We start from the raw sequence: 16,189 nt of genomic DNA, 5'->3' as shown, positions 1-16,189 counted from the left end.
ATTGTAGAAGAAAATATAGGCAGTAAGATCTTTGACACTGAACTTAGTAATAATGTTTGGATTTGTCTCTTCATGCAAGGGAAACAAAAGCAAAAATACACAGATGGGACTATATCAAATTAAAAAGCTTTTGTGCAGCGAAGAAAACTATTATCAAAACAAAAAGGCCAGGGACTTCCCTGGTGGTACAGTGGTTAAGAATCCGCCTGCCAATGCAGGGGACACGGGTTCGAGCCCTGGTCCAGGAAGATCCCACATGCCACGGAGCAACTAAACCCATGCACCACAACTACTGAGCCTGTGCTCTAGAGCCCATGAGCCACAAGTACTGAGCCCATGTGCCACAACTACTGAATCCCACGTGCCTAGAGCCCATGCTCCACAACAATGAGAAGCCCGCGCACCACAACAAAGAGTAGCCCCTGCTCGCCGCAACTAGAGAAAGCCCGCGTGCAGCAACGAAGACCCAACGCAGCCAAAAATAAATAAATAAATAAATTAATTAATTTTAAAAAAGGCCATCTACTGAATGGCAGATGATATTTGCAAATATATCCAATAAGTGGTTAATATCCAAAATATATATGAACTCATACAACTCAACATTGACAAACTCAAAAACCTGATTAAAAAATGGGCAGAGGATCTGAATAGATATTTTTCCAAAGAAGATATACAAACGCTGGCTGAATACGGAGGAAAGGGAACCTTCCTGCACTGCTGGTGGGAATGTAAATTGGTGCAGCCACTGTGGAAAACAGTATGGAAATTACTCAAAAAATTAAAAATAGAACTACCATATGATCCATCAATTTTACTCCTGGGTATTTATCAAGGAAAAAAACCCCAAAACACTAATTAGAAAAGATATATGCACCCTTATATTCATTACAGTACTATTTACAATAGCCAAGATAGGTAAGCAACGTAAGTGCCCATCAACAGGTGAATGAATAAAGAAGATGTGGTATATATACACGATGGAGTACTACTCAGCCGTAAAAAGAATGAAATCTTGTCATCTGCAAAAATATGGATGGACCTCAAGGGTATTATGCTAAGTGAAATAAGTGAGATAGAGAAAGACAAATAATGTATGATTTCACTTATATTTAGAAACTAAAAAAACAAAACAAATGAACAAACATCATAAAACAGAAACAGAGTCATAGATACAGAGAACAAACAGGTGGTTGCCAGAGGGGGTGGGGATGAGAGGGGGAGAGAAATAGGTAAGAGAGATTGGAAGGTACAAAATTCCTGCTGAAAAATAAACAAGTCACAGGGATGAAATGTACAGTGCGGGGAATATAACAATAACTATATAGTACCTTTGTATGGTGACCTATCGTAATGAGACATATCCTGTGATCACTTCGAAATGTATAGAAATATCGAATTATTATGTTGTGTAACAGGAACTAACATAGTGTTGTAGGCTAATTATATTTCAAAAACAAACAAAATCATAGAAAAAGAGGTCAGATTTGTAGTTACCAGAGGCGGGGGGTTGGGGAAGGGGGAATTGGATGAGGGCCTAAAAACGTACAAACTTCCAGTTATAAATAAGTTCTAATGATGTAATGTACAACATGATAAATGTAATTAACACTCTGTATGTTATATATGAAAGTTGTTAAGAGGGTAAATCCTAAGAGTTCTCATCACGAGGAAGAATTTTTTTCTATTTCTTTAATTTTGTACCTATATGAGATGATGGATGTTCACTAAACTTATTGTGGCGATCAGTTCATGATGTTTGTATGTCAAATCATTATGCTGTGCACCTTAAACTTATACAGTGCTCTATGTCAATTATATTCCAATAAAACTGGAAGAAAAAAATCAAATCAGAAACTATGAATTCACCTTATTTTTTGAAAATAAGAAACATACTTCTAAATAACCCATGGGCCAAAGAAAAAATCATAATGACAATTATAAAATGTTTTTAACTAAGTTATAATGAAAATATCATATATCAAACTGAGTGTAGCCAAGGTAGAACAGAGTGAATTTGTAATCCTAAATGCTCATATCAGGAATGAGACAGGCTAAATATTAATGTGCTAAACATCCAACTCAAGGGGTTATAAAAAGAGCTGCGATATAAACCCAAAGAAAGTAGAAGGAAGAAAACAAAAAAGATTAGAAATTAATGCTGCAAGACAAACATGTGATAGAGATGTTCCTCAAAGCCAAAAGTTTGTACTTTTAGAAGATTTATAAAACTGACAAATCTCTAATAAAACTGATAAATAAAAAGAGAAAGAACAAATCATCCATATAAGAAGGGTCTCTAACTATAGATACTACAGACATGAAAAAATGTAAAAATGTCATGAAACACTTTACACCAATAAATTTGCAAATGTAGACAATGGACAAATTATTAGAAAAATATTACTAACCAAAATTGTTTTGAGAACAAAAAATAGAAAACTTGAAAATTCCCACAGGTGTAAAAGAAATTCAATCAAGAGTCAAATATGGGGACTCTGGGAGGGCTCATGCCAAGGAGTACTTCCCAGAAATGCTGCTGCCAGTGTCCTTGTCCTCACGGTGAGGCACAGCCACCCCCTGCCTCTGCAGGAGACCCTCCAACACTAGCAGCTTCCATGGACCCCTGATTGCTGCTTGAGGAGAATTGCCCTGTGGATTTGACTGACCAACGATTGTGATATAAGCAGTTTCAGGTGATTGGCCCAGCAGGAGTGAGAAGAATTTATCTTCAGTATAAACTTCATTATTCCACAGTGTCTCTTCATTTGCCTGGGAGGTGAGAATATTGAGACTCACGGAGATTAAGCAATGGAGTACTTTCACTGCTCAAATGTAATGATGCCATGATTTTGATGGAGTGTTGACCACCCCTCATACACTGCTTTCTTCACCCAAGTGCTAATTCCATCTTATCAGACACTGTGTCCTTTCCTGGCTGAGGAAACCAGGATCTACAGTGAGGGCAGACAGCAGAAGCAAGAAGAACTACAATCCTGCAGACAGCAGAAGCAAGAAGAACTACAATCCTGCAGCCTGTGGAACAAAAACCACATTCACAGAAAGATAGACAAGATGAAAAGGCAGAGGGCTATGTACCAGATGAAGGAACAAGATAAAACCCCAGAAAAACAACTAAATGAAATGGAGATAGGCAACATTCCAGAAAAAGAATTCAGAATAATGATAGTGAAGATCATCCAGAACCTCGGAAAAAGAATGGAGGCAAAGATCAAGAAGATGCAAGAAATGTTTAACAAAGATCTAGAAGAATTAAAGAACAAACAAACAGAGATGAACAATACAATAACTGAAATGAAAAATACACTAGAAGGAATCAATAGCAGAACAACTGAGGCAGAAGAATGGATAAGTGACCTGGAAGACAGAATGGTGGAATTCACTGCTGCAGAACAGAATAAAGAAAAAAGGATGAAAAGAAATGAAGACAGCCTAAGAGACCTCTGGGACAACATTAGACACAACAACATTCTCATTATAGGGGTCCCAGAAGGAGAAGAGAGAGAGAAAGGACCAGAGAAAATATTTGAAGAGATTATAGTCAAAAACTTCCCTAACATGGGAAAGGAAACAGCCACCTAAGTCCAGGAAGCGCAGAGAGTCCCATACAGGATAAACCCAAGGAGAAACACGCCGAGACACGTAGTAATCAAAGTGGCAAAAATTAAAGACAAAGAAAAATTATTGAAAGCAGCAAGGGAAAAACAACAAATAACATACAAGGGAACTCCCGTAAGGTTAACAGTTGATTTCTCAGCAGAAACTCTACAAACCAGAAGGGAGTGGCATGATATACTTAAAGTGATGAAAGGGAGGAACCTACAACCAAGATTACTCTACCCAGCAAGGATCTCATTCAGATTCGATGGAGAAATCAAAAGCTTTACAGACAAGCAAAAGCTAAGAGAATTCAGCACCACCAAACCAGCTCTACAACAAATGCTAAAGGAAATTCTCTAAGTGGGAAACACAAGAGAAGAAAAGGACCTACAAAAACAAACCCCCCAAAATTAAGAAAATGGTCATAGGAACATACATATCGATAATTACCTTAAACGTGAATGAATTAAATGCTCCAACCAAAAGACACAGGCTTGCTGAATGGATACAAAAACAAGACCCATATACATGCTGTCTACAAGAGGCCCACTTCAGACCTAGGGACACATACAGACTGAAAGTGAGGGGATGGAAAAAGATATCATATGCAAATGGAAATCAAAAGAAAGCTGGAGTAGCAATATTCATATCAGATAAAATAGATTTTAAAATAAAGCATGTTACAGGAGACAAGGAAGGACACTACGTAATGACAAAGGGATCAATCTAAGAAGATATAACAATTATAAATATATATGTACCCAACATAGGAGCACCTCAATACATAAGGCAACTGCTAACAGCTCTAAAAGAGGAAATCGAGAGTAACACAATAATAGTGGGGGACTTTAACACTTCACTCACACCAATGGACAGGTCATCCAAACAGAAAATTAACAAGAAAACACAAGCTTTAAATGACACAATAGACCAGAAAGATTTAATTGATATTTATAGGACATTCCATCCAAAAACAGCAGATTACACGTTCTTCTCAAGTGTGCATGGAACATTCTCCAGGATAGATCACATCTTGGGTCACAAATCAAGCCTCAGTAAATTTAAGAAAATTGAAATCATATCAAGCATCTTTTCTGACCACAACACTATAAGATTAGAAATCAATTACAGGGAAAATAACGTAAAAACCACAAACACATGGAGGCTAAACAATACGTTACTAAATAACCAAGAGATCACTGAAGAAATCAAAGAGGAAATCAAAGAATACCTAGAGACAAATGACAATGAAAACACGACGATCCAAAACCTATGGGATGCAGCAAAAGTAGTTCTAAGAGGGAAGTTTATAGCTATACAAGCCTACCTCAAGAAACAAGAAAAATCTCAAATAAACAGTCTAACGTTACACCTAAAGGAACTAGAGAAAGAAGAACAAACAAAACCAAAGTTAGCAGAAGGAAAGAAATCATAAAGATCACAGCAGAAATAAATGAAATAGAAACAAAGAAAACAATAGCAAAGATCAATAAAACTAAAAGCTGGTTCTTTGAGAAGATACACAAAATTGACAAACCATTAGCCAGACTCATCAAGAAAAAAGAGGGAGAGGACTCAAATCAATAAAATTAGAAATGAAAAAGGAGAGGTTACAACAGACACCGCAGAAATACAAAGCATCCTAAGAGACTACCACAAGCAACTCTATGCCAATAAAACGGACAACCTGGAAGAAATGGACAAATTCTTAGAAAGGTAAAACCTTCCAAGACTGAACCAGGAAGAAATAGAAAATATGAACATACCAATCACAAATAATGAAATTGAAACTGTGATTAAAAATCTTCCAACAGGGGCTTCCCTGGTGGTGCAGTGGTTGAGAATCTGCCTGCCAATGCAGGGGACACGGGTTCGAGCCCTGGTCTGGGAAGATCCCACATGCCACGGAGCAACTCGGCCCGTGAGCCACAATTACTGAGCCTGTGCGTCTGGAGCCTGTGCTCGGCAACGAGAGGCTGCGATAGTGAGAGGCCCGCGCACCGCGATGAAGAGTGGCCCCCGCTTGCCACAACTAGAGAAAGCCCTCGCACAGAAACTAAGACCCAACACAGCCATACATACATACATACATAAAAAGAATGTAAGCAGACAAGAATAGCATTAAAAAAAAAAAACAAAAAACAAAAAAACTTCCAACAAACAAAAGTCCAGGATCAGATGGCTTCACAGGTGAATTCTATCAAACATTTAGAGAAGAGCTAACACCCATCCTTCTCAAACTCTTACAAAAATTTGCAGAGGAAGGAACACTCCCAAACTCATTCTATGAGGCCACCATCACCCTGATACCAAAACCAGACAAAGATACTACAAAAAAAGAAAATTACAGACCAATATCACTGATGAATATAGATGCAAAAATCCGCAACAAAATACTAGCAAACAGAATCCAACAACACATTAAAAGGATCATACACCATGATCAAGTGGGATTTATCCCAGAGATGCAAGAATTCTTCAATATACGCAAATCAACCAATGTGATACACCATATTAACAAATTGAAGAATAAAAACCATATGATCATCTCAATAGATGCAGAAAAAGCTTTTGACAAAATTCAACACCCATTTATGATAAAAACTCTCCAGAAGGTGGGCATAGAGGGAACCTACTTCAACATAATAAAGGCCGTGTACAACAAACCCACAGCAAACATCATTCTCAATGGTGAAAAACTGAAACCATTTCCACTAAGATCAGGAAGAAGACAAGGATGTCCACTCTCACCACTATTATTCAACATAGTTTTGGAAGTCCTAGCCACGGCAGTCAGAGAAGAAAAAGAAATAAAAGGAATACAAATTGGAAAAGAAGAAGTAAAACTGTCACTGTTCGCAGATGACATGATACTATACACAGAGAATCCTAAAGATGCCACCAGAAAACTACTAGAGCTAATCAATGAATTTGGTAAAGTTGCAGGATACAAAATTAATGCACAGAAATCTCTTGCATTCCTATATATTAATGATGAAAAATCTGAAAGAGAAATTAAGGAAACACTCCCATTTACCACTGCAACAAAAAGAATAAAATACCTAGGAATAAATCTACCTAGGGAGACAAAAGACCTGTATGCAGAAGACTATAAGACACTGATGAAAGAAATTAAAGACGATACCAACAGATGGAGAGATATACCATGTTCTTGGATTGGAAGAATCAATATTGTGAAAATGACTATACTACCCAAAGCAATCTACAGATTCAATGCAATGCCTATCAAATTACCAATGGCATTTTTTACAGAACTAGAACAAAAGAATCTTAAAATTTGTATGGAGTCACAAAAGACCCTGAATAGCCAAAGCAGTCTTGGGGGAAAAAAATGGAGCTGGTGGAATCAGACTCCCTGACTTCAGACTATACTACAAAGCTACAGTAAGCAAGACAATACGGTACTGGCACAAAAACAGAAATATAGATCAATGGAACAGGATAGAAAGCCCAGAGATAAACCCATGCACCTATGGTCAACTAATCTATGAAAAAGGAGGCAAGGATATACAATGGGGAAAAGACAGTCTCTTCAATAAGTGGTGCTGGGAAAACTGGACAGCTACATGTAAAAGAATGAAATTAGAACACTCCCTAACACCATACACAAAAATAAACTCAAAATGGATTAGAGACCTAAATGTAAGACCAGGCAATATAAAACTCTTAGAGGAAAACATAGGAAGAACACTCTTTGACATAAATCACAGCAAGATCTTTTTTGATCCACCTCCTAGAGTAATGGGAATAAAAACAAAAATAAAAAAATGGGATCTAATGAAACTTAAAAGCTTTTGCACAGCAAAGGAAACCATAAACAAGACGAAAAGACAACCTCAGAATGGGAGAAAATATTTGCAAATGAATCATCGGACAAAGGATTAATCTCCAAAATATATAAACAGCTCATGCAACTCAATATTAAAAAAACAAAGAACCCAATCCAAAAATGGGCAGAAGACCTAAAGAGACATTTCTCCATAGAAGACATACAGATGGCCAAGAAGCACATGAAAAGCTGCTCAACATCACTAATTTTTTTTTTTAAATAAATTTATTTATTTATTTATTTATTTTTGACTGTGTTGGGTCTTCGTTGCTGTGCACGGGCTTTCTCTAGTTGCGGTGAGCGGGGGCTACTCTTCGTTGTGGTGCACGGGCTTCTCATTGTCGTGGCTTCTCTTGTTGCGGAACACGGGCTCTAGGCACGCAGGCTTCAGTAGTTGTGGCACGTGGGCTCAGTAGTTGTGGCTCGCGGGCCCTAGAGCTCAGACTCAGTAGTTGTGGTGCACGGGCTTAGTTGCTCTGCGGCATGTGGGATCTTCCCAGGCCAGGGCTCGAACCTGTGTCCCTTGCATTGGCGGGCGGATCCTTAACGACTGCGCCACCAGGGAAGCCCAACATCACTAATTATTAGAGAAATGCAAATCAAAACTACAATGAGGTATCACCTCACACCAGTTAGAATGGGTATCATCAGAAAATCTACAAACAACAAATGCTGGAGAGGGTGTGGAGAAAAGGGAACCCTCTTGCACTGTTGGTGGGAATGTAAATTGATACAGCCACTATGGAGAACAGTATGGAGGTTCCTTAAAGAACTAAAAATAGAATTACCATATGACCCAGCAATCCCACTACTGGGCATATACCCAGAGAAAACCATAATTCAAAAAGACACATGCACCCCAATGTTCACTGCAGCACTATTTACAATAGCCAGGTCATGGAAGCAACCTAAATGCCCATCGACAGATGAATGGATAAAGAAGATGTGGTACATATATACAATGGAATTATTACTCAGCCATAAAAACGAATGAAATTGGGTCATTTGTAGAGACGTGGATGCATCTAGAGACTGTCATACAGAGTGAAGTAAGTCAGAAAGAGAAAAACAAATATTATATATTAATGCATATATGTGGAACCTAGAAAATGGTACAGATGAACCAGTTTGCAGAGCAGAAATTGAGACACAGATGTAGAGAAGAAACGTATGGACACCAAGCCGGGAAAGCGGCGGGGGTGGTGTTGGGATAAATTGGGAGATTGGGATTGACATGTATACACTGATGTGTATAAAATGGATGACTAATAAGAAAAATAAATAAATAAACATAAAAAAAAATTAAAAAAAAAAAAGTCAAATATGTTCCCACCAAGAAAACTCTAGGCTCCGAGACTTCCCTATCAAGTTCCATGAAACATTTGAGGTTCAAAATGTTCCAGTTTCACACACTTTCTTCCAGGAAAGAGAACCAGAAGGTCCACTCCCTGGTTTGTTTCGTGGAGCCACTTAACTTTTGCTACGAGAGCCTGGCAGTGAAAACAGGGAAAGGAAAATCACAGATCAGCCTCACTCTTGAGGTGAAGTGCCACCAGGCTAAAGCCAGCCACACGTAGACAGGATGACACATCACGACAAAGACGGATTTGCTTAGCGTTAGAAATCAAGTCAACTCACCACAGAACAGACCAGAGAAGAGAAATATACAATTGACTCAATGCAGAAAAAAACATTGATGAAATTCAACATCCCACTTACACTTTTTAAAAATGTAGCAAACTGGCATGAGACTTCTTTAATGTGATAAAGAATGTCTGCCAACAATAATCCACAGGAAACGTCATACTTAATCATAAATATTATTAAGACTTCCCTGGCGGTCCAGCGGTTAAGACTTCGTGCTTCCACTGCAGGGGGCACGGGTTGGATCCCTGGTCGGGGAGCTAAGGTCCCCGCAAGCCGTTCGGCGTGGCCAAAAGAAAAAAAATCATAAACATTAAAAGCATTTCCTTTAAGACTGAGAACAAAACAAGGGTGCTCTCTGAAGCCACTGGGTCTCCCGACTGGAACAAGCAGAGAAGAAAGAAATACAAGGCATGAGGAGTGGAAGGGGAGACAGTTGTTTTCAGATAACACAATTGTGCATGTAGAAAATCCAAATGAGTATAGAGATAAATTGTTAATATTACTGAGACAATTTAGTAATGTTGCTAGATATAAATTCGGTAATAAAAATCAATGATATTCCTATTTATCAGAACAAATAATGAGAAAATAAGATTTGGAAAACTTATCATTTACAATTACACCAATAAATATGAAGTACTTGGGAATAAATACAACAAAAAAGGAGCACGACGCCCAATGAGAAAATGATGAAGCCCCGTCAGGTGACGTGAAATGAGACCTAAATAGAGAATAAGTGGAGTCAATGACCCAGTTTCTTCAGCAAATGGATGCCACGGGGGGAAAGGGAAGGGGGGTTGTTTTGAATGCAAAAGCCGTGAGAGGCAGGTCAACCACATGCAAGGTGGGGTTCTTGTTTGGAACCTGAGTCAAGCGAGAAACTGTAAAAGACATTTCTGAGGTAATGCGGGAAAATGGACACCAAGTGGTATTAGATTTTATTAAGAAATCAATGTGAACTTGGCTGGGGTTGATAATGAATTTGTGGCTATGCTAAAAATAAGTTCTTTATCCGTTAGAATTGTGTACTAAAGCGTTTACGGGTGAACTTTGACACCTGGGGTTTTCTCTAAAATACATCAGCCAAGCGCTACAAGTGACAAGCAGTAGAAGCAGCAGGGGTGACTCGATTCTGGTGACCAGTGAAGGGCGGCTGGGCACCCGACGGTTCATAGAACCACCGCTTGGTGAGTGTGAAATTGTCCATAACAGACACCTAAAAAAATAAAAGCAATATAAATAAATCAGTGGAGAGATGCACGGTCACGTAACGGACACTCAGTGTTGCCAGGATGCCAGTTCTCTCCAAATTGCTCCACAGAGGCATTAAAAACGCCCCAAACTCCGACAGGGCAGTGTGCGCACGCGTGTGCAAGCGGCGGGCAGGGAATGGACATCTCAGTCCACGTGCTAAGCAGCTGGGCGTCCACCCCGGAAATCAAGTGAAGAGCAAAACTGCTACGGTGGAGGCGGAGGGGCCTTCAGGCCTTCAGATTTTCTTAAACAAGACATCAAAAACATTAAGTCACAAGAGGAAAAGCTGGTAGAGTCTCATACACTTAAAAACTTTGGTTCAGGGCTTCCCTGGTGGCGCAGTGGTTGAGAATCCGCCTGCCAATGCAGGGGACATGGGTTCGAGCCCTGGTCTGGGAAGATCCCACATGCCGCGGAGCAACTGGGCCTGTGAGCCACAGCTACTGAGCCTGCGCTCTGCAACAAGAGAGGCCGCGACAGTGAGAGGCCTGCACACCGTGATGAAGAGTGACCCCCACTCGCCACAACTAGAGAAAGCCCTCGCACAGAAACGAAGACCCAACACAGCCAAAAATAATAAATAAATAAATAAATAAATAAATAAATATTTTAAAAAGTATAGAGAAAATGTCTTTAAAAAAAAACAAAAACCAAAAACTTTGGTTCAGATAACACCCTAAGGAGAGTTTAAGAAAAACTACAGATTAGAAGATAAATGCAACACATTTCCCAAAAGGTTTACCATCAAGACAAGTAAGGGACATCCACGGCTCAACAGAGAAGACGGGCAGCCCAACAGCAAAATGGCGAGACTGTGACAGGCAGGTTACAATAAAGGACGTTCAAATGGCCTGATACATGCCTGTTTTCCTGGCGTTATTAACAGTGCTCCCTGTAACTCTTAACAGAGTCCTGGCTAGATGATGAACTGTTTCTTGGTGATAAACCAAAAAAAGTTGCTCAACCTCATTTGTAATCAGGGAAATGCAGAGTAAAGCCACATACTATTATTACACAGCCATCAGACTCGGTAACACATTACGAGCCTGAGTATACCAGGTGCCACCAAGGACACGAAGCAGTGGGAAGGCTCACGCCCTAACGGTGGGAGTGAAAACTGGGACAGGTGCTTTGAAAAGAGTTCAGCATTGTGTCGTAAAGTTAAATATATACACGCCCTCTGCACTGGTATCCTATTGCTGCCGTAAGAAATTGCCACACACTCAGGGACTTAACACAGATGTATTATCTTACAGTTCTGGAGGTCATAAGTCTGAAATGAGCCCCACTGGGCTAAAATCAAGGTGTCGGCAGGGCTGCCCTCCTTTCCTGAGGCTCTGGGGGAGGGTCCATTTCCTTGCCTTTTCCAGTTTCTAGAGGTCACCCACGTGCCTCGGCCAAGGCCCCATCTTAGCAACTTCAAAGCCACTAATGTCAGGTGGTCTTTCTCGGGCTGCTTTCTTTCTGGCTCTCCTCCGCCTCCCTCTTCCACTAGGAGGGCCCTCCTAGTTGCACTGGGCTCACCGGGATAATCCAGCACAATCTCCCATCTCAGAGTCAGCTAACAACCTACATTCCCGGTGCCTGTAACCTAACACATTCACGGGTTCCAAGGGGCAGGACATGGCGGTCTCTGGGGGCCATTATTCTGTCTACCACGCCCTCTGACTCAGCAATTCCTCTCCTAGGCATTTACCCTACAGAAACTTAGATGCTGTATTAGTTTCCTGGGGATGCCATAACAAAGTATCACAAACTGGCTATCTTAGAACACAAGAGTATTTTCTCATAGTTCTGGAGGCCAGAAATCTGAAATCAAGGTGCCAACTTCCACTGAAGTGCTAGGGAAGGATCTATTCCAGACTTCTCTGCTAGCTTCTGGTTCCCGGGCTTGTGGCAGCGTAATTCCAATCCATGTGACAGTCGCCCTGTGTGCGTGTCTACGTCCAAATTCCCGTTTATAAAGACGTCTGTCATATTGGAGGAGGGGCCCACCTTCCTCCAGTATGACATTGTCTTAACCAATTACATCCCCAATGACCCAATTTCCAAATGAGGTCATATTCTGAGATACTGGGGGTTAGGATGTCAACATATCTTTTTTTTTTTGAGGAGACACAATTCCACTCCTAACACACATAAATACCAGGAGCCATAAGGAGACCCCAGAGAGCAGTGTTCGTAAGAGCAGTAACTACGGAAACAACCCACAGCCATCGGCAGCAGAACTGTGAGATCCACACTGTGGCGAGCTAGGTGGTGATGGAGGTGAGTGACCCACAGCTCGTGCAGCAGTGTGGATGAGTCTCTTACACACAACTGAGAGGGAGGAAGACACAAGCACAGGCTGCTTTTCCTCTTCCCCTTCTGCCCCAGGTGGGCCTGTGAAACAGGGTCCACAGTGGCCCAGACTGGGTGACAGAGCCTGAGTGGAGGAAGGCAGCCAGTCCAGTGTCGGGTATGAGAGCCCAAGCGGGGGGCGGGGAGAGGGGGTAGGTGTCCACTGTGTGCGCCACTGGCTCAAGCCTGGGAGGGATGACATATCTTCAGAGCCTCAAAGTACTGCCCAGCAAAATACTCGTCAATTACAAAGGGCAAGATAACTTCCCAGGTGAGATGCTGGCAGACACCACCTGCATCAAGTGATCAAAGCAAACTCGTCACTAATGTGACAAATGGACCACTGTGAGCCACCTGACAGGATGGAACGAGCCGAGAGTGACACGTGGTGTCACTTCTGTGACTTTCCTGCCAAAGATGCATAATGGGAGTCTGATCACAAGGAAACATCAGACAAACCCAAACAGAGGGGCTTTCTACAAAGTCACTGGCCTAAACCTTCAAAAGTGTCAGGGTCACGAAGCCAAGGAAAGCCTGATGAATGTTCTGGAATGAAGGAGACTAAAGAACCACGATGACTGCTCAGTGCAGTGGGGGGTCCCAGACTGGACCCTTTTGGGTTTGTGACTTTATGGGATCTTTCATGGTCGTGTGTGGTTATGCTGGAGATTGTCCTTATGTGTAGGAAATGCACACGAAAGTATCTGGAGGTGACAGAGCACCACGCAGGCAACTTATCCTCAACTGCTCCAGGAAACAAGTTTTTTATGCTGAACTTGCAACTTTTACATATATTTGGGATTGTTTCAAAAATTTAAAAAGAATATATACAGCATTTTCCCATTTATATAAGGCTTAAAAACAGGTGAAACAATTATATTGTTTACAAACGGTAAAACTAAAGAAAATCAAGGAAATTAGAATCAAAAAGTCAGCCTATGGTCACCGGGGAAGGGTCTGCGTGGGGCAAGGGAGGGGTAGGTTGACTTGGGGTGCTGACCAGGTTGTATTTCTGGACTTGGGTAGTGACTAGTGATGCTGGCTTTATAACCAGTCCTTCAGCTGTACCTGTGAGTGTACTCGCCATCCGTCTACAGGGATAACCTATCAGGGAATTCTTTGGACTGTGGGTACCAGAGCCGGTCCGCCCATCACCTACTTCAGTACTTGGCTCACGGCAGATGGTCAAGGAGTGTTTGCCAGATACATAATGTGAGCACGTAAAACGAGTATGCGTTTACGGGAAACAAATAATAGAGGTTTCCAGAAACAGGTAACCATTAAAAACCAAACTGAGATGACCTCGGAATTCCTTTCCTCTGCCCGGACCCTCAGAGTCCCCTCTTCTTACCAGCCGGGCTGACCCCTCGAGTTTTGCTCAACGGTGTCCTAGATGTGCAAGGACAACATCGCAACGTCCGCGCGGAGCCGGAGCAGAGCTCGGAACCCAAGCTGCACGGCACCCTGGGGTCCCTGAGACCGGCCAGGGGCGACCCCCACCCCCCGCACTAGCACTTATTTCTCGGGCAGAACTTCCAAGATGAAGGCGCTGATTTGTGCCTGGGGGGGCGGCCAAAGCCCCCGACCCAGCCCCAGGCTCCGGGGCCAACGGACCCACCTCTCAGCAGACCCGCCGAGGTCCGAACGGCGCGGGCTCCGGGCGGAGAAGCTGCTCGGCTGCGGCTGCAGCTGGCTGCGCAGTTTGGCGCGGGCCGCTCCATGGCAACGGACGGCTCCATCGCGGTGTGGGGGTGCCCGCCCCCCCCTTCCCCGCTCGCGCGATGGCTCGGTCCGGCGGCGCGCCCCCGCGCAGGCGCAGTGCGGCCGAGGCGGCCACTTGCGCCCGAAGCGCGGGAGGGAGTTGGGGGCGCGCTACTCCGGTGGTCGCCGCCGGGATTCGCGCGCTGGCCGAGGCCGAGGCCGAGGCCGCGAGCGGAGGGTCGCTGGGGCACCCGGGCAGTGGCGGAGGAGACCAGCGCTGCTCGGTGGCCCGGACGGCGCGCCAGGCTGCCTCCCCTGGTTTGGGCCAAGCCGGTTGAAGTTCGGATTAGTTGTCAATTTGAAAAACAGGAGAGTTCACATAAAATCGGGGTTCCTCACTTTCCTTTTCGAGATGAGAGACTTGGCACAATATGGCACACTGGGCTGGAGCTGAACCGAGCTTTCCCCGCGCATTCTCCAGACCCCAGCCCTGCCCGGGCCCAGAAGGGTGTGTGTTTGCGGCGAGATGCAGGGATGTGAAGAAGGGTCCCTCTCGCCAGTGCACTCAGTGCCGGGCCCTGGGCCCCCAAGTGAGTCCGCGTATCCCCCGTCCTTGCAGGGCCCCGCGCCTTCCAGCACCCCGCCTGCATGTGACTTGCAAGGCCGCTGGCCCTGCTGGCCACTGGCTGGCTTTGACCAGTGTTTCCTGATGCCACAGTGGGGCCCAGGAAGTCCCTTAGTTTCATCCTGGAATGGTGAGAGCCATCAAGCCTTGTGAAAAGCGCAGCATCTCTGAGAGCTGTGGACTTCACCCAGGTGACAGCAGTTACCTCTGCCTTCATCCGCCTGCAACGGTGCCCAGGCCTCTTCCCTTCTGGACTGAGGAACAGAACTGAGTCACCATATCCGCCCAGGACAGTTTTTCTAAGAGAAATTATTCTTCTCTTCCCCACCCCACCCAAATTATGGAGCTTCTTCCTTGTCAGCTTTGCTTCTCTGAGCCTGTCCATATTAATGATTAAGGCACTTTCTACTAAAGAAAAGAAGGACAGTGAAAGACTGAAAAGAGCCCCGTGTCCACCAGTAAGAGCTGGGTGAGGTGCAGCCGCACAGCGGAAGGGCTGGGAAAGGACTGTTTCTGTGTTCTGCCCTGGAGTGATTGCCAGAACATACCGTTAAGGGAAAAACACCAAGATGCAGAACAGTGGGTATAGTATTTTATATAAGAAGGGGCAGGTGCAATAATATACTTGCTTATTTTCTTACACTATAAAGTAACATAAAAATGGTTACTGACCAGGGCCAGGAGGGTCAGCAGTAGAAACTAGATTTCTCTAAATGTGCTTGTACATTTGACTATGGAACTGTGTAATTATAAAACCCAAAATAAGACAGAAGACAAAAAACAAAGAAAAGAGTTGAAAACAAAATGAAAAAAAAAAAAAAAAACCTAACTCTATGTCAGTTTGGTGGCTTAACCAACAGAAAAGGATAATTTCAAGTGACTTTAAAACCCAACAGTTTGTACATACCTAGTAGACTGTAAACTATACAATTGTTTGCAGTAATCCTGGTCTTTGTTATAATATTAATATTGTTATTCTGGAATTATACAAAGTGGGGTAAAACAAATAAGTAGTATAGTAATATTAGGAACCAATATTTTTCATTTGTGCAAAGAGATAGAAATGTAATATAAGTGGAAAAACCTGTAATATTGGATTTGGATGTGAAATATTAGTATGAATTCATATAATTTTTTCTTTTAACATATAT

General features: G+C 42.7%; 1 protein-coding gene across 4 annotated transcripts in view; it reads right to left on the bottom strand.

Annotated features, from left to right (window-relative positions):
• CFAP74 (cilia and flagella associated protein 74) overlaps positions 1–14,411 on the bottom strand; it is an 82,474-nt gene extending 68,063 nt beyond the window's left edge. For 2 of the 4 annotated variants that reach the window (XM_082404509.1, XM_082404513.1), the window contains exon 1: positions 14,331–14,411. The gene's annotated coding sequence lies outside the window, so the exon portion shown is untranslated. The remainder of the gene's footprint in view (positions 1–14,330) is intronic. The other 2 variants (XM_082404510.1, XM_082404511.1) reach the window with 1 other exon arrangement.
• Positions 14,412–16,189: the final 1,778 nt, after the last annotated feature.

Source organism: Balaenoptera borealis, assembly GCF_965194805.1.
Source record: "Balaenoptera borealis genome assembly, chromosome: 1".
NCBI lineage: Eukaryota > Metazoa > Chordata > Mammalia > Artiodactyla > Balaenopteridae > Balaenoptera > Balaenoptera borealis.
Note: the sequence above shows the minus strand (reverse complement) of the source record. Positions and strands in the feature narration are given on the sequence as shown.